At 50.7% G+C, this 23,453-nt stretch overlaps 1 protein-coding gene and 2 long non-coding RNA genes across 9 annotated transcripts in view; 2 read left to right on the top strand and 1 right to left on the bottom strand.

Moving 5' to 3' along the window:
* LOC110257799 overlaps positions 1-1,690 on the top strand; it is a 37,360-nt gene extending 35,670 nt beyond the window's left edge. For all 7 annotated transcript variants that reach the window (XR_002340793.1, XR_002340789.1, XR_002340790.1 and 4 more), the window contains one exon: positions 776-1,690. This is a non-coding gene — a long non-coding RNA (uncharacterized LOC110257799). The remainder of the gene's footprint in view (positions 1-775) is intronic.
* LOC110257800 lies at positions 1,570-3,641 on the bottom strand. Its single transcript, XR_002340794.1, has 3 exons — positions 3,266-3,641; positions 1,724-2,020; positions 1,570-1,644 (listed from the first exon to the last, which is right to left on the bottom strand). It is a non-coding gene; the product is annotated as an uncharacterized LOC110257800 (long non-coding RNA).
* LOC110257797 overlaps positions 4,221-23,453 on the top strand; it is a 268,589-nt gene continuing 249,356 nt past the window's right edge. Inside the window, exons 1-2 of the mRNA XM_021080475.1 lie at positions 4,221-5,966; positions 6,064-6,146. The gene's annotated coding sequence lies outside the window, so the exon portion shown is untranslated. The remainder of the gene's footprint in view (positions 5,967-6,063; positions 6,147-23,453) is intronic.

Raw genomic sequence — 23,453 nt, 5'->3', positions numbered from 1 at the left:
GGCATTTATTTTTATTTTTTAAATTTCTTTTTTCTTAGGGTAGAGTTGATTTACAGCATTGAGTCAAGTGCTGCTGGACAGCACAGTGAGCCAGTCATACATATATGTACATTCTTTAAGGGGAGCTAATCTGTAAACTGAGATCTAGGTTCGATGGGCTCGCCTGTCTCCTGCCCCTTTCCTGAGTCTCGCTCCTCTCACAGGATTACCTCCAATGCTGTCATGTTCTGACCTGGACCTTTGGCCACTGTGGTTTGGTTCAGAGGTGTAGACATGACTCCAAGTCGGATGAACTCTCTTCTGTAGTATTTTTGAAATTGTCCTCAAAAAAGTCAGGTCTGAACCTAATATTGTAAAGTTCTCACACACACACACACACACACACACACACACACACACGCACACACGCACACGCACACACGGAGAAAGAGAGTTCCTGTTATGGCTCAGCAGAACCCGACTAGTATCCATGAGGATGCGGGTTCAATCCCTGGCTTCTTTCAGTGGGTTAAGGATCTGGCGTTGCCATAGCTATGGCTGCAGCTCTGATTTCACCCCTAGCCTGGGAACTTCCATATGCCGCAGGTGCAGTCCTAAAAAGAAAAGAAAAAAGAGAGAGAGAATTCATAAGTGATGGTATTTGAACCCCTAGTTCCTGGTTCCTGTTACTTCCAAGGATTCATGCCCTAACCAGTACTTGGATTTTTTCTTTAATCTAAAACATGGTTTTAAGGGAGGCTTAGGCTTGATTTTTTTTTTTTTTTTTTTTTTTTAGGCTAGATTGCTATTGATTTCTGTCCGTTGCAACCAGAAGTTTCCTGAGCAATGGAAGTGGCCAAGGATCCGGCTTGTGGAAAATACTGAAAGAACGAAGCGTGTACCTGAAGAGCTGAAACTCCAAGGATACCTGGAGCCACTGCATCAAAGTACCGGGGACCCAGGCAAACATCTTCTTGTTCATTAAGTGAAGGTGTTAGACAAACAGGCAGGTCTGTGCCCGTGGGAACTCAGATCCCCAGAAAACCCCAGGGGCCCGGCAAGTCGACAGGATAAGCTGCGTTTCCTACGGTGCCTCTGCAGAGTCTGCACCAGCTCGGCACTTCCGGGTCACGTGGCCCTTGGTAAACCCCTTCCTCTCGGAGCCTTGATTTCCTCATCTGTCCAGTGAATGGTAATAATACTTGTTTCACAGGCGCATTCTGCAGCTTTCATTGCACCCTGAGCTCTGTAGAAACTCCATGAATATTGCTTTTCTCCCATCCATTCATGTCCCTGATGGAAGGCCATCAAGGAGCCTGGACTGACTCTCCTTCCAGGCTATTCTTCTATAGAGGCTACCTTCCGCGCTTCTTCCACCAGTAGCCATCTCCTCTGAGCTGTCCTGTTCGTAATCATCTCCCCTTTTCCGGGTATGTTCCCTGCCCTTCGTCACAAAGAAGAATTTCTGATCATGTGTGCATTCCTTTCAGACTTGGAAAACGCCTGATGTGGGAGTTAGGTTTTCTGTGGCCGGCTTGCCCCTCCTGGCCCGAGTCACCGGCGAAAGATGACCTTCGGGCTGAAGACGGTGTGGACGCAAATCATCCGCTCTCAAGGCAGGGCTCTCTCGTTACCATGTCTGCATGATGTTTCTCCTTCCCAGAGCTGAAGGATAAAAAAAGAATAAAATCATCAGGCATTTTTGTTTAACTATGTCATTGTAGTTTTATTGTAGTTTTATTACCTGAGTGTATTTAGATAGGAGAATTCTGAGAAGGCTGTGAAATATATTCTAAAGCTTCGGGGTGGGCGGGGGGGAGGCGGTGCGCGCTCGGAGCTGGTGCCTTGGTGTGGGTCTCAGGAGAATTATCTGCCAGGCTGCAGATTCTGACAGAGGCGCTCTGCCTTTTATAATCCTGCTCTCCGAAGGGAGAGGTGGAGGAGAAGACTCTGCAAAGTGCCCGACAGAGCCCCGGATTGCCCTCGAAAGGTGTGTTCAACTCCTTTTCTTGCTATGAAAACCAGCCGTGTGCCAAGCCGGCTGCAAGACAAAGGAAATGAATCTGTTAATCTCCCCAAACAGACATTTATTATCCAAAAGCCGAGTGACACCTTCAAACCATGGCCTCGCAGTCTGCAGAGAAGGAGGCTCGCGCCTGGGGCACTGCAGGAGGACCTCCAGGGCTTCTCTCTGCTGGGGGCTGGCACCGGCTCCTGGAGGAAGACTGGCCTCAGCCAAAGGTCACCTCCACAATACCAGCCCACAGGGCCAGTTGCCGACGTCCCTATTGATTAAATAACCATGATAGTTGAGGCCGTGGTCGCGTGTAAGATCAGCGCCCAGGACCTCAGAAGCCCCTTTCTTGTGAGACATCACAGGAGCACAACCGAGCAGGTGCCCTGCGGGGCTCCTGGGCACACAAGGCTTGCTCTGTGCCCCATTGCTTGTTTTTAGGGAATAAGCCTCAGCCTCCGTGACCTTCCCTGAGTTCCAAAGGGCAGTTGCTCATCAGGGAGGGGAGGGGACGCAGAAACCAGGGAGGAGCCATCAGGGGACCCTAGAGCAGCCTTGGGGCAGGTCCTGGTTCCTCTTCAAGGAATATACTTAACAATGTCTTTGAGCCCTTCTGCAGAACTAAAACCCCCAGCAAGTAGAACTACTTGATGAAGCATTCCTCATTCTGGGAGGAAGGAGGACCACCAGAACCAGTCCTGGGGGAGCTTCCGCTGTGGCGCATCAGGATCAGCAGTGTCTTGGGAGTGCTGGGACGGGGGTTGGATCCCTGGCCTGGTACAGTAGGTTAATGATCCAGATTGTCACAGTTGCAGCTTAGTTCTCGACTGTGGCTTGGATCTGACCCCTGGCCTGGGAGCTCCATATGCCATGGGGGGGTGGGGAAAAAAAAAGGTAAAAATGCACATTTCCTAGAGGAGGTACAGCTCGCTCAAGGTCCAACTTATGTTTAAGTAAAGGCTTCAGAGCTTGCATTTATTCCATTAGGCATTTCAAACTTTTGGAGTTCCCGCTGTGGCTCAGAAGTAATGAACCTGACTCGTATCCATGAGCACACGGGTTCAATCCCTGGCCTTGCTCAGTGGGTTAAGGATCTGGCGTTGCTGGGAGCCGTGGTGTACGCCAGCAGCTGCAGTTCTGATTTGACCCCTAGCCTGGGAACTTCCATGTGCTGTGGGTGTGGCCCTGAAAAGCAAAAACAAAAATCCCCCAAAACCCAGAAAACAAACAAAACCATCACTAGGACTAATGTCCTTGTGCTTGTCTCCCCACCTCGGCTCTAAGTCCTGCGAGGGCAGGGGTCACGTTTGCCAGGCTCACTGCTCCAGGCCAGCACCCGCTCTCAAGGCTGTCATCCAGGGGTGGCGTGGTCAGCTCGTGGACAGCTCATGGACATTGTCCGGATTGGTGGGTGGTGAAGGCCACTGGGAGTCAGTCTCATCAACCTTCTGGTTCCAGCTGGTCTGGGGTCTCCGCGTTTGTGGGCAGCACGCAGTTAACTTCTTCCACCTGGTGGGGGCTTCAGCACCTGCAAAACAGCTCCAAGGACAGGGCTCGGAATATCATCTAGTCTTTGAAGAACCGAAGGTCCTTGACTTTGTTGAATGGCTTAATTATAATTATTTTCTTTTTCTCTGTATTTTTTTTCACTTCTCTGATTAAATTGGTTCTTTGACTAAAGTTTTTCTATAGATAAAAAGGCAGGCGGGGGACATGGGGGGGCACTCTGGGAAGGCCTCCCAGGGTCCTGCTCGGTTCCAGAAGGGACTGGAAATCATGTCTGGAGACGCAGAACTGAGAGAGGAGAAGGCTCACTGGAGCCAGGCGAGAAACTGCTGCTGAAGGCAAGTCCTGGTGCCTGATGCCCAGGAGGCCAAAGAAACCAAACACTGGAGTTGGAAGCAGAGAAAGGCTAATTGTGGGGCCGAGCAAGGAGGAGGGCTTGTGCTCAAAAACCCCTGAATTAGCTGGAGGTTTTCGGGGAAGAGATTTCCTAGGCAAGATGTGGAGTAAGGGCTGCGGGGTGTGCTCTGATTGGTTGGTGGTGAGGTCACGGGGCGGAGCTCCAGGAATCTTGAGCTCAGCTGAGAGTTACCATCTCCACCTGGGTTGCGGGGCTGGGGGGGGGGGGGCTTTGTGCCTGCAGAAGAACTCAAAGGCCTTGTTATAGCTATTCCTTGAGGAGGAAGGGGGACCCTGCCCCCAGGCTGCACTATTGTTTCTTCATCTCCCCCTTGGTTTCTGCATCCCCTCCCTTCCCCGATGAGCAACTGTTTGAATCTGCCTTTTGGAACTCAGGGCAGGTCTAGAGGCTGAAGTCTTTTCCCTACAAACAAGAAAGGGGGGAGGCCCAGAAAGGCTTTTGTACCCATGGGGGGCCCACAGGGTCTTGCTTGGTTTCAGAATCTCCAAATCGCCGAAGGATCTTCAAAGAGAGAGCTGAGACTTGTCGCTTATCCAAAAATCAAGGAGGATGGAGAGGGCAGGGAGGGGACCAATGACCAAAAGCAATGAAGAACTTGCTCCAAAGAGCCCAGAGGCTGCCACAGGGAGAAGTGAGTTTCCTGACCCTGGAGGAATCCAAGCAGGGCCTGGACTCGCCCTTGACGATGACGTTGCAGGAGGAATTCTAACGTCGGAGGGGACCGCTCTGCCACATCTCAAACATCCCCCGGGCCCAGCCCTTTCTCCAGGCCTCTGCGTCGTGGCTCATTGGGTGGCTGGTGTGCTTGGGAGTGCAAACGATGTGTGAAGTATCTTCTGATCTTCTCTGGCACAGTGCGGGGTTGTGCAAGGCTCAAGGAAATACTCAGCTAGACGGAGCAAGCCTTTCCCAAGTCGGTACAGGGAAAAAAATAACTCCATTAGAAGTGCTAAATGAGGATCATAATGAGAGATCCAAAGTCTTGCCAAGTGAATTTAATCGCTTTCTGATCCCAACAGCCACACAATTCAACTCTTTCTTAGCATAATTAAGCAAGTGACAATGAGGATACTATTCTAAGACATGGTAATGAGATGCTGAGGGGCCTGAATTCAGCTGGAGGGGAATTCCTATTAAATATTTATTAGATATGCAAGTTCTTTAATAGCTCGAAAAAATCGAAAAGGAAATTTAGTTAAGTGAGGTCCATTTCCTTTGAAATTAAACTGTTAAAAACAGAAGCAGCCAGGTCACTACTTGCAGGCATCTTCATTTTTCTGGCCTGAAGGCTTGGCTCTACTCTGGCGGTAAAACACCTTAGGTGAGCAGGAGCCACCGAAAAAGGAGACCGAATTAGGGGCTGATGGAGCTGGCTGGATGGTAAAGAAGCCAGAAAGAGTAAGAACGGAGTAGGAGTGTGGAGCGCAGCCTTTTGTTCGAATGTGAACGTGAGAACCACAAGGGGTGTGAGCCTGATGGGAGGGAGGGGGAGAGTGCGCATGCTCAGATGAATCTCCCAGTCTCCCGGCCTGTAAAATGGGTTTCTTCATACCTACTTCACAGGCTTATTCAGGGGACTGAGTGCGATCATGGTTGTGAAAGTGCCTTAGAAACCAGGAAGCAGGTACACCTAAACGGAGCTTGGCTCATTGACTCTGCATCTCTGCAGGAGCATTTCCTGTGGGGCCGGCAAACTTCTAGCCCAGTTCACGCCCCTTCTCTGGGTGTGGCTCCAGGGAGGAAGCAGATCGAATTGGCTGGAAGACTGAAATTCGACGGCCCATGGAAGTTTCTTCTACCTGGCAAGGGTACCCTGCACACCCACAGGGATCAAAATCCCACATTTCTCCTACGGAGGTTAATCAGTATGCAAATACGACGCAGGCTCCAGGCTCCAGGCCGGCAGGAAGGGGGGGTTCAGCCTCCGCGGGGTCTCCCGTGGGGATGTTTTCGGCAATTACGAGCCTCACCTGTGCCAGAAGCAGGCCGGGGCGGGGCTTTGCTCAGCCCGCGGGCCAGCCCTCGGGAGGCCCGTGTGGGCATGCGCAGGTGGGTGCACCTGCGCCCGGTGTGTTGGGAGAGGGGAAGACGCCCAGCAATCCTGTTTCGGTCCTCTGGAGACTCACAGATTGCCTCCCTTTTCTAGACTTTTCCTCGAGTGATAGCAACGATTATTTCTGAGAGCCTACTTGTGCTGAGCGCCATCTAACCCTGGCAACCACCTGCTGGGTAAGTCTTACTACCCTTTTATTGCCATTTTACAGAGCGGGAAACTCGAGCCCAGAGAGGGGAGATGATTTACCCAAGGTCACACATGTACTAACCCGGGTGTCGCTGCCGTTTTCCCTCGTTCATGCTGCTGTTTCCAGAGACTTCCTCACTGAAAGGTCTGGGAGGAACCACCTTTTGCCTGGGGGCTCCCGGGGTGGCTTCCGAGAGGGCCTGGTTCAGGCAGCGGAGGAGGGACTGCTCTTAGCGCCGCGGGCTGGGCGCGAAGGCCACGTGCGGAGCGGGGGACGTTATGTTTTCTGGGGAGCCCTTTCTGGTCTGTCGTCTGGCGCAGATGGCCTCCAGCCAGGGCTGGCCTGTGGCTTATTTTTGGTATTGGAATCTCCAGGGACGTCCTGTGCGCCCCTCCTGCCCCATCTGGGGTCTCAACCTTTTGGTTTGCAAAGCGCTTGCCGGATCTGCAGGGTGGGGCAGCTGGAGTGTCAGGACTGCGGGCAGAATGCTTGCGGAGAGTGGACGCTGGTGAGCTCCTCTTCCTTTGTCGTTGTGCCATCCCTAGTGCCATCCGGGCCACTGGATCATTTGGCCCTCGGCCGACTAAGAAAATGGCTCAGAGTGTACAGCGTTTATATGTGCCCTCTTGGTGGGAAGGGCTTAGCTGATCTGGGTCACGGGCGTCAGGACCGTGCTTGGAACCTTGGCGAGCGTGGCCGGCTCAGCTGGAGATGGTCTGGGCACTAATTCTCTCAGCCGACTGAGCCCTGCTGATTCTTCCCGAGACTTCGTGTCTCGTGCCTCTTCGAGCGCAGGCAGACGCCGACTCCTTACCGCCGCCGTCTTGAATGATCACAGCAGGTGCCTCTCAGAGGAAGGCTCCCGACTCTCAGGCCCATCCACGCGCCATCCCCGAGTCCTCTTGCTCAGAAAGCAGCAATAGCAGGCCACGTCGGACCTCTGAGGTGTAGAGCCAACTTAGGAAGATAAAGGTAATCCTGTGAAAAGCTGTGAAATGGCAAAGCAAGACTCGAGAAAATAGTTGAGATAGATTAATATGAAAGATGATGAGGGAGTTCCCGTCGTGGCGCAGTGGTTAACGAATCCGACTAGGAACCATGAGGTTGCGGGTTCGGTCCCTGCCCTTGCTCAGTGGGTTAACGATCCGGTGTTGCGGTGAGCTGTGGTGTAGGTTGCAGACGCAGCTCGGATCCCGCGTTGCTGTGGCTCTGGCGTAGGCCGGTGGCTGCGGCTCCGATTAGACCCTTAGCCTGGGAACCTCCATATGCCGAGGGAGTGGCCCAAGAAATGGCAAGAAAGACAAAAAAAAAAAAAAAGAAAAGAAAGAGTCCCAAGGCAGAGTGTCATTCATTTCCTGAAGAATTCTGCTGGTCATCGTGCCAGGGTGTCCTCTGTAGCTGATACTGGTGATAAGGGGCCGCTTCCTTGTGTTGCTCACAGACACAGCTTGACACAAACAGGAAAACAAGGTGTGGCCAAGGAGCAGAGAGGTTGTTTGGTTTCCTGCCCCCTAGAAGATACAGGTTCCTTCAGAAGTATTCAAAGGAGTTCCCAGCATGGCGCAGTGGTTAACGAATCTGACTAGGAACCGTGAGGTTGCGGGTTTGATCCATGGCCTCGCCCAGTGGGTTGGGGATCCGGCATTGCCATGACCTGTGGTGTAGGTTGCAGACACAGCTCGGGTCCCACGTGGCTGTGGCTGTGGTGGAGCCAGAGGCTACAGCTCTGATTTGACCCCTAGCCTGGGAGCCTCCACATGCTGCGAGAGCTGCCCAAGAAATGGCAAGAAGACCAAAAAAAAAAAGGTAAAAAAGGTATTCAAAGCCTTCCTTCTATCATACGGATCCTGTCTACCTCTTTGGCTTCATCTCTCCTTGTTCTAGAATTTTGGCTTTACAAACTTCGATGCTGGATGGTTTGGTCTGTTTAGGTTCCTGACTATTGATACTTTTCGGTGGATCATATTATTATTTATTGAAAATCTCTCTCTCTTCTGCTTAAATCTGCTGCCTTCAACTCACTTCGACAGCAACAGTGCCAGTCCTCTTTGCATTTGTAGGTCTGTCTTTGCCCTTTTGTCTCACGTCTTTCTGCATCATTTTATATGCGAGGTGTCTTGGAGCTCTAGGCCAGGCCAGAGGTGGTCAACACCAGCTTTAAGAGTGACGAGGGGGGTGGGATTGAGTGTCCCGCGGAGCAGAGGCAATCCGAACCGAATCCCAAAGGACTAACAGGGAAGCTCAGCGGCAGTAGTCAGAACACATCCAACACATCCTCGGTCTAAGCAACTTCCAGGAAGCTAGCCAGCGTGTTTGAATGTCTGCCTGCTCTGCCCTCCAAGGGTAGACAGAACCCTTAGCCTCTATTGGACCTGCTGCTACTGGCTTCCTTGAACTTGGCTTCCTTCTACCAGTGATAGAACTTTTGCCACACTTTTGGCACTTCTTGTGCCAAGTGTTTGCCCAAACTGGACCCAGTCCAATTTTACTAATCCCATCTGCTCATGCCTCTGGCTGTGACTCGTGTACAGGTCTTGTTTCCTAGACACCTTTTCTTTCTGGAACAAGAGTAAGAACCCTCGAAAGTAGCAGCATTCCTGCTGTGGTCACCAACCTTTCTAAAAATTAAGAGGCGAGCACATGCATCTCTGATCCACACCAAAGTTAACTTCTAATGAAAGGACCGGACATGTCAAGCTGCTCCGAATGAGTGGATTTGAAATCTGGGTAATTCCAAATCACCATCCAAGGTGAGAGAGCCCACTGGCAGATGCCTTGAGGCCACGCGCTGTCTCGCAGGGTCTCATAGGCTGTCTGTCTGGCCTGTGAGATGCAGCAGCATTCAGAGACCCCTGGAACCGAAGGCTTAAAGCATAGTGGGTGGGGGAAAGGGCCAGGAGAGCGTGACAGTTCATTCTAGCGTAGTAAGCATGTACCGAGGCTCCTTTGTGGCAGGCACGGTGCCTGTGTGGTGTGGGGTACGTCGGTGTGTGTTGTTCACAGAAACAGCAGACATGGAGTTCCCGCCGTGGCGCAGTGGTTAACGAAGCTGACTAGCATCCACGAGGACGTGGGTTCGATTCCTGGCCTTGCTCAGTGGGTTAAGGATCCGGTATTGCTGTGAGCTGTGTTGTAGGTCGCAGATTTGGCTCGGATCCTGTATTGCTGTGGCTGTGGTGTAGGCCGGCAGCTATAGCTCCGATTGGACCCCTAGCCTGGGAACCTCCATATGCTGCAAGTACAGCCCTTAAAAAAAAAAAAAAAAAGGAGTTCCCATCGTGGCACAGCGGAAATGAATCCAACTAGTATCCATGAGCATGCGGATTTGATCCCTGGCCTCGCTCAGTGGGTTAAGGATCCAGCATTGCCATGGGCTGTGGTGTAGGTTGCAGATTTGGCTCGGATCCTGTATTGCTGTGTGCTGTGGCTGTGGTGTAGGCCGGCAGCTGTAGCTCGGATTGGACCCCTAGCCTGGGAACCTCCATGTGCCATGAGTGCGGCCCTAAAAAGACAAAAAAAAAAAAAAAGAAAAGAAAAAAAGGCAGACACAAACCGGCTCCAAGAAATGAGGGGTAGACAGTTCTGCCTACGAAGACGATGAAAGTTCAGCGTGTCTGTATGAATTCAGTAACCACTCATTTGGGTTTTCCCACTACTGCATATTTTTTTCACTTGTATAAATGAGCATCTTTTATATATCCTGCACTTTACAGTTTAGAAAGTATGTTCACTCATATCATTCAGTTTGATTCTCAAAACTAGTCTCGGTTCATCATCTCCCGGTGGTACACGAGGCAACAGGCTCACGTTGGTTCTAGGTTCTTTCCGCAAAACTAGCCCCGCTGTCCTCTCTCCGTGTGAGCTCTAACCAGTAAGCTTGATCGCGCCGCTCTCTGCAAACTGTTAAAATGCTAACGAAATCTGACCGCGAGAACGTCGGGTTTTTAAAGTGGGCTTGGCTGCTGAAGGCCTCAAGACAGAAGCAGTGCTGAACTGTTCAGTAAAGTACTTCCATCACCCGACAGCCGCAATAATTAAAAACTCACAGCTGCGTTAAGCTGGGTTTCAGATGGGTCTTCGGAGCCGAGAGGCTTTTGTTGGAAAAGCTGATCTTCATTGTTTAGGAATCAGGGCTGCTGCTGAGAAGCTTTAGGTCATCAAAGATGGGAGTCAGAGTGGCAGCGGAAGGACACTGAGGGTCTACCCAGGCAGGGGTCACAGGCCCCTGTGCATCAAAGAAAAGGCAGGCCCAGGAGGCAGATGTTTCTAATGATGGCAGCTCCCTTGCTTGCATGAGAATTTGGTCCTGGGAGGACCCCTCCTCCCCTCCTCCCTCTCTCCTGCTGAACTTCTGACAGCTTGACCTTGCTTTTAAAACTAAGGAAAAATAAGAAAAAGGACAAAGGAGAAAAATAGGGAGATTTAAAAATATACCAAGTAGAGAGAGTAGTTTGATAAACCACCGCTCCGTACCCATGACGCAGCCATGCTAATTAGCAGCCCGAGGCTGGTTGTGTTGCATCTCTGGCCCCATCTACCCCGTCCCTCCCGTATTATTTTACAGCAAATCCCAGACTTGATATCAGGTAATGCACAAATATTTCAGTATGTATCTCTACAAGACGCGGACTATTTTATAGCACAGTCGCAATACTACTATCAAATAGAAATAGAGCAGCAATCTCTTAACGTCATCGCATAGCCGTTCAGTGATCAGATTTCCAATTACGCATGTGCCCACACACAATACGCGTTGTTTGACTCTGAATGCCAATGAAGCCCATATGTTACCATTGACTAAGGTTACTATGTCTTGCAGAACTTTTTGAATCTTAGGAACCCTTCCCCCCCCCCATCATTTATTTGCTGAAGAAACCCGGATGTTTTCCTATAGAGAGTCTCAGCCGGGCTTGGGTGGACTGACTCCGTGGTTTAGGTGAGGAGGCTCCCGTCCTTGGTGTTTCTGATGAATGGGCAGTTGTATCTGGAGGTTTGGTCTGCTGCGGATTTCATTTGGGGGCGGCAAGAATGATATGTCGGCGATGGCATTAGTCCCCTCACATCCTGTCTAGAGCCTCTTTTTTTGGCGATGATGCCATCTCGTTGTTCAATGCCTAAATCCATGCGTTCATGACCAATTGCGCAGTGCTGGTATTCTAAGTCCCATGCCTTCTTCATTGATTTTCTCTACTCTTGGGTTGCTTGGTCGACTCTCTGCCCAGTCCCTACAGAAATGCGGCATCAATACCCCATCCTTTGCCTTTCACGCTCACTTCCCAAACCAGTTCTCTTTCATTGCACCACAGTGGCTAAGGAGTTTTTTTTTTTTTTTTTAATGTGCGCATGATATGTAATGGAGGTCAGTATCCGAAGAAACTTTTAAAATGGGTGAAAGAGGTGGCTTCCAGGGAGAAGCACGAGAGAAGGTAGGAAAAGAGACTACAATTTTTATGATACACTCTAGGGAGCCCATTGACTTTTTAACTATTTGGATGGAATCATTAGGTAACAAGTAAATGAAGCGCATGGATGTTATAGCCTGTGCAGGACTCTGAAGCTCAACACTTCTACTTCTGGAGACATATTCTAGAGAAACTCTCACACATGTTTGTAAGGGGATATTTATGCAAAATATCGACCCAGTAGATTTTGTTAAAAGCATGAAATCATGGGTTTAAATGTATGTCAAGTATTCAATCCATGGTGGTCAAGATTTTTCTGATATTCAAATTGTTGCCGTCTTTGCCCCGTGGAAGCCTCTAGATGGTTTCCTTGCTCCTGGGTAGAGCGCGACGCCCCAGGCTCGCACGTACATCTCCTGCCTCAGACCTGGAACCAGCCGTCTCTCCAAGAAGCCCTCGTTTGTTAGTGACACCTGATATTTCAAGATGACAATCTGCATTTTAAGGGTGCTCGTTGCTACTGGGTAGGCCATTGTTTCTAAAGCTTTTCAGCAGAAGAGCTAGCTAGGATGTGTATTTTTTAAAGTAAAATATATCTTGAGTTCATCGTGATACTCGCAATTCAAATTCAGAACTACAGGGTGTTTATGTCACATCTTCTGTCTTACAGTCGCATCTCTTTATTCCTGCATGGAGGAGTAGCCCAGTTTCCAAGGCCGCTGGGGATAATAGAATTAAAATATCACACAATTACTTACTCAGTTTATCTCATCATACAAACAAAACTGTCTCAGAATAATAATACTAATGCTACCACCACAATATGATTACTGTAAATAATTCACAGATTTTTTTTTTATAGTTCTTGTACTTAAAGCAACTCTCACTAGGGACAGCCTAGCAAATTACTGTATTTCAAAGTCATTGGGAAGAGTTTCTGCCACCAACAACACACACAATTAGATTCATTTATTTCATTTTGCTTTCAGTGTGGGAATTTCTGTTTTACAGTGTTATCCGTGTTCTTCCATGATGACATAATACGATTATGGGATTCCAAAGGCAAATCCATAAGCCAAGATAGAGGCAAATAAATCTAGATCCCGTGCCTGCCCCTTGCATCGTCTTTCCTCCTCACCTTAGAGGCAAAACCATTTCGAAAATCGTTACGGCTCATCCTTCCAGTTTTGACTGTTTTAACATGAGATGTGCATGTATGTGTATCTTTCATCCTTCCTTCCGCAGGTAACTGAGAGCCGGATGGGCAGGTTTTGCTACACCTTCCTTTCTTCCCACTTAAAAAATATGTCCTGGAAATCACTTTGTGGGGTACATTCAGGTCTTCGCGTTTGACCGCTGTGGAGCACTCTGTTGTGCGCATGCGCCATGGTCTGTTCAGCCAATTGCCCCCCCCCCCCCCGAACCATTCGGGCTGTCGCCCGTCTTTGCTTTCACAGGTTGCTCTGTATCAGAAAGCTTTGTGTATGTGCACATCGTTGCCGGTGTCTCTACGGGCTAGACTCCTGGGTTTGGTGTTGTCAGTTCGGCATTTACAGTATTTTTTTGTCCCCTTGTCTTTTGTCCTTTTAGGGCCGCACCCGCGGCATATGGAGGTTCCCAGGCCAGAGGGGTCGAATTGGAATCCGAGCCAGAGCTGCCTGCCGGCCTCCACCACAGCCCCAGCAATGCAGGATCTGAGCCGTGTCTGCGAGCTACACCACAGCTCATGGCAAGGCCAGATCCTTAACCCACTGAGCAAGGCCAGGAATCGAACCCATGTCCTCATGGCTGCTAGGCAGGTTCGTCAACCCCTGAGCCATGATGGGAACACCAGCGTTTACATTCTGTTGAGTGGCCACAGTGTAGCCTTTTCTGTTGTTGAAAAACCAGTTGCGAGTATTGATAGAGGCAGTCGAGAGTGTGATGAGGCATACGGATCCCTGCCAAACCCTGGCTCTGTCGCTTACTAGCTGTGTGTTCTTGAGCAGATCACTCAACCTCTCTGTGCCCGAGTTTTCTTATCTGTAAAGTGGGGGAAAAAAGCTTCCTGGCCGGGGAGGGGGGGGTTCATTGTGCTGATCAAATGCGGTGAGCAGACAAGCGAAACACTTTACCTCGTGCTCTGCCTGGCACACGGTTACGCCGAGTAAACGCTGGTTACAGCTACTATTAGAATGCCTCTGCCGCGCCCTGTGAGGTGGGTGTTATGAGCCCCTGTGTAGAGACGAGAAAACTCAGGCGCAGAGATGAAATCATTTGTCCTGGGTCCCACAGCTGGACGTGGGGCTGAGGCACAGGCCTGCCCACCTCCAAAGCCTGTGCCATCAGGAGGGGGTCACGCTGCAGGCTTTCTGTCCGGGCCCGGGCCCCGGATGGCCAGGGATAGGCCAGGCCCCGGCCCCCTTCCAGCCACTGACGTGGGGAGCACACCCCTCTGCCGGGCCTGCCATGCTCCCTGCCCCTCCCTCGGAGGCCCCCTGGGCCACATTCCTACAGTCTCTGCAGGTCCAGTGGGCCCTTGTGAGCAGGGGCCGCGGAGCAGCGAACGCTGCATGCGGTTTTCCTGGGCTCCTCCCTCTGCCCTTAGACCTTCGCCTGCTCGGTTTTCCCCAATGGAGCGCAGCGCTCCAGACGTGGCTCCCCTTGCACACAGCCACACTCTCTCTGGATCCTGTTGCCTGGCTTGATCTCAAGGTGACCTGGAGTCTCGCACGCTCGATAAATATTTTTGCTTTGAATCCATGTGCAAGAGGAAGCGGGGAGGTGGTGGGGAAATTCTTTCTGTGTGTCATTGAAAAACAGTGCCCTGAGTGATGGGACATTTGCTGCTCCCCGAAGGGACGCGGTTTCCCTCTGGGTGCGGGCTCTTCTGGCCCGGCTCCTCAAGGAAGCCTCGCCCCGGGTACGGGTGACGGAGGCAGGACAGGAATGTAGCCCATAACTCATTCTTCTATTATTAAAGCTCTTTTTTAGAGTTGCCTGCACAAATCATGCTGCATCGGCAAATCTCCACCACCTTGCATCTCCTCCCAGAAGCCGATCCAGATTTGTGGGGCCTGGAGCTTTTACCAAATTCGGGGGGCCCTCTTTAAGAAAAGCAACCAGAATCACAAATTCAAAATGAGGTACAAAGTCAATATTTATTTAGAAAGGGCAAATAAATCACAGAAACCACAAATTTGGGAGGCTGACAAATATCATAGACATCACAAAATCCAGGAAAAGAGTGGGGAGAGCTGGAAGCTCATTCTTCTCTCTATCATTATGGGTTGAAGTTCGCTTTATATTCTTGAGAGTTTAGAAAAAAACCTTTCTTTTCCTCCCAGCTTCATGATGCTTCATTGGAGATTCATCTAATTACCAATTGTTTATACTGCTGTCAAATTTAGGGAAACCTAAAAAAAAAAAAGAACAAGAAAAAAGGAGTTCCCGTCGTGGCGCAGTGGTTAACGAATCCGACTAGGAACCATGAGGTTGTGGGTTCCATCCCTAGCCTTGCTCAGTGGGTTAAGGATCCAGTGTGGCCGTGAGCGGTGGTGAAGGTTGCAGGCTCGGCTCAGATCTGGTGTGGCTGTGGCTGTGGTGTAGGCTGGCGGCTCCAGCTCCGATTCGACCCCTAGCCTGGGAACCTCCATATGCTGCAGGAAGCAGCCCTAGAAAAGGCAAACAACAACAACAAACAAAATTTAGGGAAACCTGTTCTCTCTTTTAAAATCTGTATTTAAGATTTGAAAGACTTTTCCAAAGACTTGCTTCTGACTGGGGACACTCAAGCCTTGAGTGTCTTCCTCTCTCTGCCCATTTTTGGCACCAGCTGCTGTAGGCCACATGCACAAGCAGTGTGGCTTCTGGACCTTTATGTCATGACCCCAGGTGAGTCAGCCTGCTCAGTGGGTGGTGGAAATATCCCGGAAGTGATTCCTACAGCAGGATGCTTAGGGATCATTTAACTGATCGTGGAAGTAACTGCAAACCCCATGTATATACCCACTAAGCTCGAAACCGATGTGTCCCAAGTCAGTTTCCCCCAGCCCAGTCCCCCAAATGCCTGCGGCCCTTCGGGTGGCACCTGACACAAGGGGCAAGGGGGCAAGTCAGAGTGGAAAGGAGCTGTCTGCCCAACCAACTGTGATCAAAATTTCCTACTTTTGCAATTCAACAAAACATATGGCCTTGTAAACACGTTTTTAAGGCCCTGTTCACGCCCACCCCCTCCTCAACCTTATAAAGAGCCTGTCGAATCGTTCAATGAATGTTTTCTAAGCCTGACACAAGATGTTTCATGGACCAAGGTTTAAAGAAATTAAAAACGGTCTTCTATTCATGCTTTTTCTGACTTGAAGTCTTTGGGCTTTTTTGTTGGGGATGAGTATTAGCCTCAAGCTTCAGGGCCGGGACTAGGGTACCCAGGGCGTATAATTCAAGGAGGCGCTGGATGCCTCATTCACCTTCCCCCTAGTTCCAGCCTTGGGGGAGGGAAAGTTTAATTAAGATTGAAAAATAGAGCGTGGGTCCTCAGCAGGTCACCACGCGTCTACCTTTAGCTAAGAGAGACTCTGCAGGAAGACAGTGTTCTTTTTACGCTAAGCGACGCCATTCAGGTTGCAGGCGCCATGAACCTGCAACACCCAGAGCCAACAGCAGGGACAGCTGAGATCCCAGACCCAGGCACCAGCCCAACAGCACAGCGAAGAGCAGATTCAATCATCTCAACACCAGGGCAAGAATGGGCGCCCAGCCTTCAAGTTCAGAGGTCTACCGGATAGGTGGGGAAAGGGAGGAGAAGCTGGGGCTAAGGGAAGAAGGTTGCTCCGTATGGGGTGGGCCCCTCCACCTGGGCTTCCTGGCTCCAGAGAAGTTGTGATGACCAAGGAGTCAGCACCCAGGCTCCCTCCATAACTGCACGCGATCCTGTCACTAGAAAGAGGGAAACTCTATCGAATGGATTCTCACCTTTTCTGGGTTCCTGGCATTTCTCTTAAAATTCCAAATATCCGAGAACCAACCCCAAATGTATTTTACTTTTTTTTGTTTGTTAAAAAACAATACATGCGCATGGTCTCAAATGTGTAAAATAAGGTAAGGTGAAGAAGGAAGAGAAACTACTCATGATCTCATCACACAGAGATAACCGGGGTTAATGTTATGGTGCAAATTCTTCTAGAATGTTTTGTATACATAGACACAGGCACGCAAGGGAGCCGACTGATTTGTATACCACTTGGACGATGTTTTGAGCATTTCCGTGAGTCATGAGATGGTCTTCGAAAGTGTAATTTTCTGCAGCAACATATTATTTTGTGTATGGAGGTACCAAAATTTAATTTTCTGTTGTTGAGGGTACAGGCTTTCTTTTCCCCCCGCATTTTTAGAAAAATTGCCGCAGTGGACTTCCTTGCACATGGATATTTGCTTATCTCATCAGTTCCTTAGAGAAGATTCCTAGAAGCCAGTCAGATTATTAGGTCAAAGGGCGTGAACATTTTTAGGGCTATTGGAACTTACTGCTCAATTCCATTGTGTCTGTTTTGGATTTCACCAGTGGGGTAGGTATGTTGATACATACCTGCCAATAAAATATTTTTGTTTATTTCTTTATGTTTATTTATTTATTTTTTTGCTATTTTAGGCCCACACCCGTGGCATATGGAGGTTCCCAGGCCAGGGGTCAAATCAGAGCTGCAGCTGCCAGCCTACACCACAGCCACAGAAACGTGGGCCCTGAGCTGCTTCTTCGACCTACGCCCCAGCCCACGGCGATGCCAGATCCTTAACCCACTGAGTGAGGCCAGGGATCAAATCCGCCTTCTCATTGATACTAGTTGGATTCTTACCCTGCTCAGCCACAATGGGAACTCCTGCTTGTGATATTTTTATATGCTTTAAATACATATCTGTAGTCAGATTTATCAATGTTTTTGCTTTATGCTTCATTTTTCTCCTGTTTAGAAAAATCTTTACCCATCCCATGATCTGCTAAATACTTACTTATATTTTGATGTACGGTTTGATAGCTTTCTTTTAAAACATAGGTCCTTAATTCTTTGGAATTTATTTGGATGGAAAAGAAGAGGTGCAAATTTTTCATTTATTAATTCGTTATTTGACTTTCAGCCACTGTTATCAAATCCGGAGGGTAGGATGGAGATAATGATCTCGACCCCACAGGGTCATTGTCAAGATTAAGTGAGATAAAAAACTTCAAACACGCGCACACACAAAGGGAAAAATTAAACAATCGCCCAACAGGAATTAATTCTCTTTCTCCAAGTCAATCCGCCCCACTCAGGAAAGGTTTCCATGGCAATCATGTATCTGCCTCACTCTCTTCTCCACTTGCTTCCTGGTCTAGAGAAAAGACATGTCCTTACCTGGGTTTTCCATCCATAGAACTTTATGATTTCTGCCTGAGATATTTTTCGTGAACACTTTGTAACAACTTGAATACAGCTGACTCCGATGAAAGAGTTATACGCCTCATAAACGAGCAGGTACTTCTGCTGTTTCGTCTGAGGAATGGTATTTAAACAATCGATCCATTGATGATGATGGACCGTCCTGTCGAGTTAAGGAGATCAGAGCTACAAATGGTTATTCTACTTTGATGGGAAGTAGATCGATTTTATATTTACCTGTTTCTCGTCTCTCTCATGAGGGTTATGCTGTGGCACGACTGCAGTTACAGTGGCCACGGGACTTTAATGAACACAGACACGAAGATCCTGACATTGGCAGCATGAAAGTTCCCTTGTGGCCCAGTGGGTTCAGGATCTGGTGTTGCCACCGCTGTGCTATAGGTTGCACCTGCGGCGTGGGTTTGATTCCCGGCCTGGGAACTTCCACGTGCTGTGGGTGTGGTCAAAAAAGGGTGGCATCCTCAATCCTCCCTCTCTCTCTGCTCACATTCTGCTCATCGGCAGGTTCTGTGGGCTCCACCTACATAATAGAGGCTGTATCCATCTATTTCTCTCCAATCCCGTGGCTCCTACCCTGGCCAAGCCGTTCTCATCTCTCTTAGATCCTGGCCCCCGCTTCCATCCCTGCCCCTACTGGGTTTATTCTCCCTGTTAACAGCCCGCGGGGATCCTCTTTCAGCCGTGTGTTGTCATATTCCTCTATTGAAAACCTACCACTTGTCCCGTAGGTCGGTGTTTCATCTTCCAAGTGTGGTCCTAGGACTACTGCGTGAGAATCACCTGAGACATTTTTTATTTTTTTCTTGTCTTTTTAGGGCCCCACCCATGGCATATGGAAGTTCCCAGGCTAGGGGTCGAATTGGAGCTGTAGCTGCTGGCCTACACCACGGCCACAGCAGTGTGGGATCTGAGCCACATCTGCAGCCTACACCACAGCTCACAGCAAGGCCAGATCCTTAACCCACTGAGTGAGGCCAGGGATCGAACCCGCATCCTCATGCCTGCTAGTCAGATTTGTTTCCGCTGAGCCACAATGGGAACTTCTTTATTGTCTTTTTAAAAAAATTTTTTTCATTTAAAAAGTTTTTAATTAATTATTTTTTTAAAAATGTGACATATTCTCTCGTTTAGAATCAAGTCCTAGTACTCCCCACTCGCAGAGCGGGGAGCATAGGTGACGACGTGGACACCAGGAGGTGGCCTCTTGGGAGTTTGTCTGCCGCACCCCATGCCAGCATTGCCACTGGCCCGGGGGGCTGCTTCAGCAGCGAGCCTTTGGGCCATCCCGGCCTGAGCCGTTGCCCCTTCGCATCCCAAGGCCTCCCCGGGATGTGCAGTACGTAGGCCCGTCCAGGTCTAGCTGGACGCGTTGGTGAGCGCACAGGGCCACAAGCTCTGCCTCCCTGGGGAACAGTAACCTGGGGGAGGCCACTGGCGCCCCCACGTGAGCTTCGTGAGGACGGTGATTGTGGGGCGTGGCGGGCAGTTCCACGGATGTGCGTGTGTATCTCTGTGCCCACTACTAGTTCAAGTAGTGCTGGGTTCAAGTGCTGCTGGCGGGGCTCCCGAGATCTAGGTCTCGGGTGTGGCCCAGCTGGACGAGGTCCAGGACGCCGAGGACTGGCGAGGCCTTGCTTTTGAATTCATGGAGGAACACGGAGCTAGTAAAACGCATTCAAACTCGAGAGCCAAGTGGGACACCAAATCCCGAAAGCCCGAGGAGGGAGTCGGAAAGGTTACACTGAGGATCCGAGGGGGCAGAGTTGGGGCCCAGCGGCTGCCGTGGGACTGGCTTGCTCCGACAGGACGAGGGACTCTTTTACATTCTCGCCTAAAACAGTCTGTCGACTGAAGGCGTCTCCCTGGTTGAGAGTACAGTGCCGGCGGGAACTCGCTGCTCTGTATCGGCCAGGCTGGGGCGCGGGCCAGGTTCTGTTCTTGACTCATCAGTAGAGGCAGAACCAAATGGCACTAAGAGCAAATGATCTCGCTTTCTGGAACAAGTACCTCTTCGAAGGGCCATTCTGCGGGCATTCTGTTCAGGCAGAGATGGTTCCGCTTGTTCTCTCTTGATAGACGGTCTCCCCGCGTCATCGGAAACCTCTCCTGCTTTCCCCTCTGTGGGCCTCCAGATGGGCCGGCGCTGAGCCAGCTGGGGTACAGAGGGCAGATGCTCCGCAACGCCTCTATTCACTGGGATGCTGCAACGGTCTTTCAAAAAGTCCCCGAAGAGCCTGTGCGAGGCTGAGACAAGCACCTGGGCCCCTCGCCGGTGCCCTGTTCTGCACGTGCTCCGTGAACGAGGGGCGCCGGCCCCGGCTGGGAAGCCTGGTGGCGACACCCTGAAAAGGCCCGACAGCGCTGGGCCACTTCTTGGTGGTGGCGGGGAAGCTTCTGTACCACCAGTAGCCTCCTTTTGAAAGAAAAGCCTCTTGGTCTGTACCCTCCGTGGGCACTGGTCCTCTCCTGTTGGGCCCTTGGCACTTCCATGGACCCATTCGGGCGCCTTCCTCAACCAGAATGGCCTTTCACCTCCAAAAATTGCTGCAGATGGCCAGGCCGAGGGTGGAGGGCTCTCAGTGTTGGAGCTGAAAGGGGCATCCTGCGGGGCGAGAGAAGAAGTAGATGCCAGGTAGGCAGACTGTGCTCCACCCTCTCCCAAGCTCCATCTCCGTTCCTCAGTCGCGAATCCCAGAGTCGTCCTTGTCACCATCCGCTCCCTGATTTTCTGCGGCCGGTCTCCCACCCCCCCAGACTCCGTCTCCTAGAGAACGTGCTCCCGCGTTCACCCTCCTTCGTCCTCCCTGCCAACCCGAGCCACCCGCGTCCCGGTTTCCCGGCCCGTCTCCCAGCTCGTTCTCTTCATGGCTCCCAGTCTCGTCTCCACTGAGTGGCTAAAGGGGCCTCTCTATCACGCAGAGCATCCCAGGTCTCTTTCTCTCTGCTTGAAACCTTTCAGCGTCCTGCCGTGACTCTAAGGCCAAATCCCCAAATCCTTAACACCGCCTGCTGTCCAGTCACAGGGCTGCCTTTTGACTCCTGGGAAGATGTATGTTCCTTTCTGCCTCTGGGCCTTCACTGGCATGTGATCATTTTGCCCTGGATACCCACCTCCTTCTGCTCCTTTTATCTCCTGAATTTTCATGGATCCTTAAAAGCGTTACTCAAAGGTCGCTTTGTCCAGGGAGCCTCTGCCACCCTCCTCTGAGGTGAGGGCCCTTCCGGCTGTCGCTTGGTCTTGTGGCGCCGTGGGCTACCCCATTGTAGAGCTTCTTACCGGTGTAGCGTTCGCTGGATTAGTAATTGTCTGATGGCAGTCTCCCCTTCTAGACGGGTCGATCTAGGAAGGCAGAGAACACGCCGCCCTTTGCCACGGCAGACCCAGCCCCGGGGACAGGGCCTGGCGTTTCAGAGCCCTGCTTTGGCTCGCTGTTGAATGAATGACTCCGTTGCAGGGACTCTTCCACCCGTGACCCTTCTGAGACTCCTGCCTTGTAAAACTGGCTGTTGTAAGGATTCAGTGAAAACACAGATCAAGTCATTAGCCCATGAGAGATCTTCAACCAATATTAATCTTTTCTCTGAATAGAGCGAGAATTCTGGGAGTTGGTCACTGGTCAGACATTGCAGAATCCATCCTGCTAACAAGACGCCGTGTCCCTTGGACAGGCCAGTATCACTTGGCAGAGGAGATGAGGAATGTGCCCGTGTAACCCTGCCACCCCCAGAGCAAAGCTGAGTGATACACACGGCCATCCCTTCCCTTAACAAGCCTTCACAGGGTACCTCCTAGGAGCCACATGCTGGCACTGGCAGAGTGACCAAAATTGCCTCGACCTCTAGAGCTGAGAGGGAGCTCTCTTCAATGATCTTATTTGCATGTCATCCAAAAATGGGCGCGAGTGTTCGGATTTGGCTTTAGACAGCCCCGGCTGTGGCTCGTGACCTGATGCGGAGGACGCCTTAGCTGTCTTGGGTCCGTCAGAGGCATTTTCTTCTTTGGATAAACGTGCACTGGGATTTTACAGTCACTACCCACCGTACTGATTCTTCATTGCGTGTCTTTATCTTGTGCTCTGTCTCCTCCTCCTCTTCTCAACTGCACCTGAAACTGCCTTCTTTCTCACGACGCCAGGGCAGATTGGCTGTTTGTCCTCAGCCTTGGAACAGCAGCTCTTGGTGAAATATTAGGAAGGAAAGGCATCAGGTGAGTGGGACATGTTCTCGAGGTATGTTGAAAGCTGTTCAGTTTGTTTTCATTCTCTCTCGAGTGGACAGCAGCGGGACTTTGGTTCTGAAGCCTGTTTGCATTTCTTGGTGATTTCAGTTCATCGAGGGCACATACCGGAGTTCCCGTGGTGGTGCAACGGTCATGAATCCGACTCGTATCCATGAGGACGCAGGTTCGATCCCTGGCCTCGCTCAGTGGGTTAATGCCCCGGTGTTGCTGTGAGCTGTGGTGTAACTTGAAGGCACGGCTCGGATCTGGCGTGGCTGTGGCTGTGGTGTCGGCCGGCAGCTGTAGCTCTGATGGGGCCCCTAGCCTGGGAACCTCCATATGCTGCGGGTGTGGCCCTAAAAAGCAAAAAACAAACAAAGAAACAAAAAACACCCCAAAACAACCATAAAAAACAAAGACACATACCAGTTGAAATTCGAGAGGAACATGGAACCCGGGGGAACCAGAGCCCTCTCTCCCTCTGTGATTTTCAAAAATGCTGCTTCCTGACGTTGTATACGGACAGGGCAACCTTGGCTGAGAAAGGCTCCTACAGAAAACCGCTCTGCGCACCAGCGCACCGGGTCGTGCTGACCCAGACCTGCTGCGGCCCATCTCAGCAGGGCGCGTGCTCCGCCTGCCCCGAGCCAAGAGGCGCTTGACTTGGGGCGGGGCAAGGGGGGGGCTGCCCAATCCGTTAGCCCTTCGTCGCGGGAAGACGCCTCTGACCGCGGGCCAAGGCAGACACCTCTCGGTACCCCGCGTATTTATTTCGGCCGGGGGCGCCGGGGCGCCCGGTGCGTGCGGGCCTCTGGCCGGGCGTGCGGGGGACGGGGGCGCATATGCCTGCGCTTCTCAGAAGCGCAGGGGCCCCCGTGTGCCCCAGTCCGTGCCGTAGCTTCGCCTTTAATGGAGTGAGCAGATTGCAGGAAGAATGCGACGCTGCTCAGTACATTTAATGACTTTATGAAGATAAATGTTTCCCTTCCGAGGCTCCTTCTTGTCAGAATACATTTAATACGGCCATTCCTTTGAGAACTAAATTCCTGTAGCACTTTGCGGCATATTAACATGTTTTTCTCACCACATGAAATTGCACTTCAAGCAAGAAATAATAATGTTTCTGCCTCCCCTTGTACATTTTTATTACTGCCAATGAATAGGAGTAAATTAACTATTATGGCCAACATTATTCACGGGGACAAATTCCTAACTCATTTTACGGCCAATAATAAATAACTGAATGAATAAGATGC

Source organism: Sus scrofa, chromosome X (assembly GCF_000003025.6).
Source record: "Sus scrofa isolate TJ Tabasco breed Duroc chromosome X, Sscrofa11.1, whole genome shotgun sequence".
In the NCBI taxonomy this organism is placed as follows: domain Eukaryota; kingdom Metazoa; phylum Chordata; class Mammalia; order Artiodactyla; family Suidae; genus Sus; species Sus scrofa.
The sequence above is the reverse complement of the archived record's forward strand: the minus strand, read 5'-3'. Positions and strand labels throughout refer to the sequence as shown.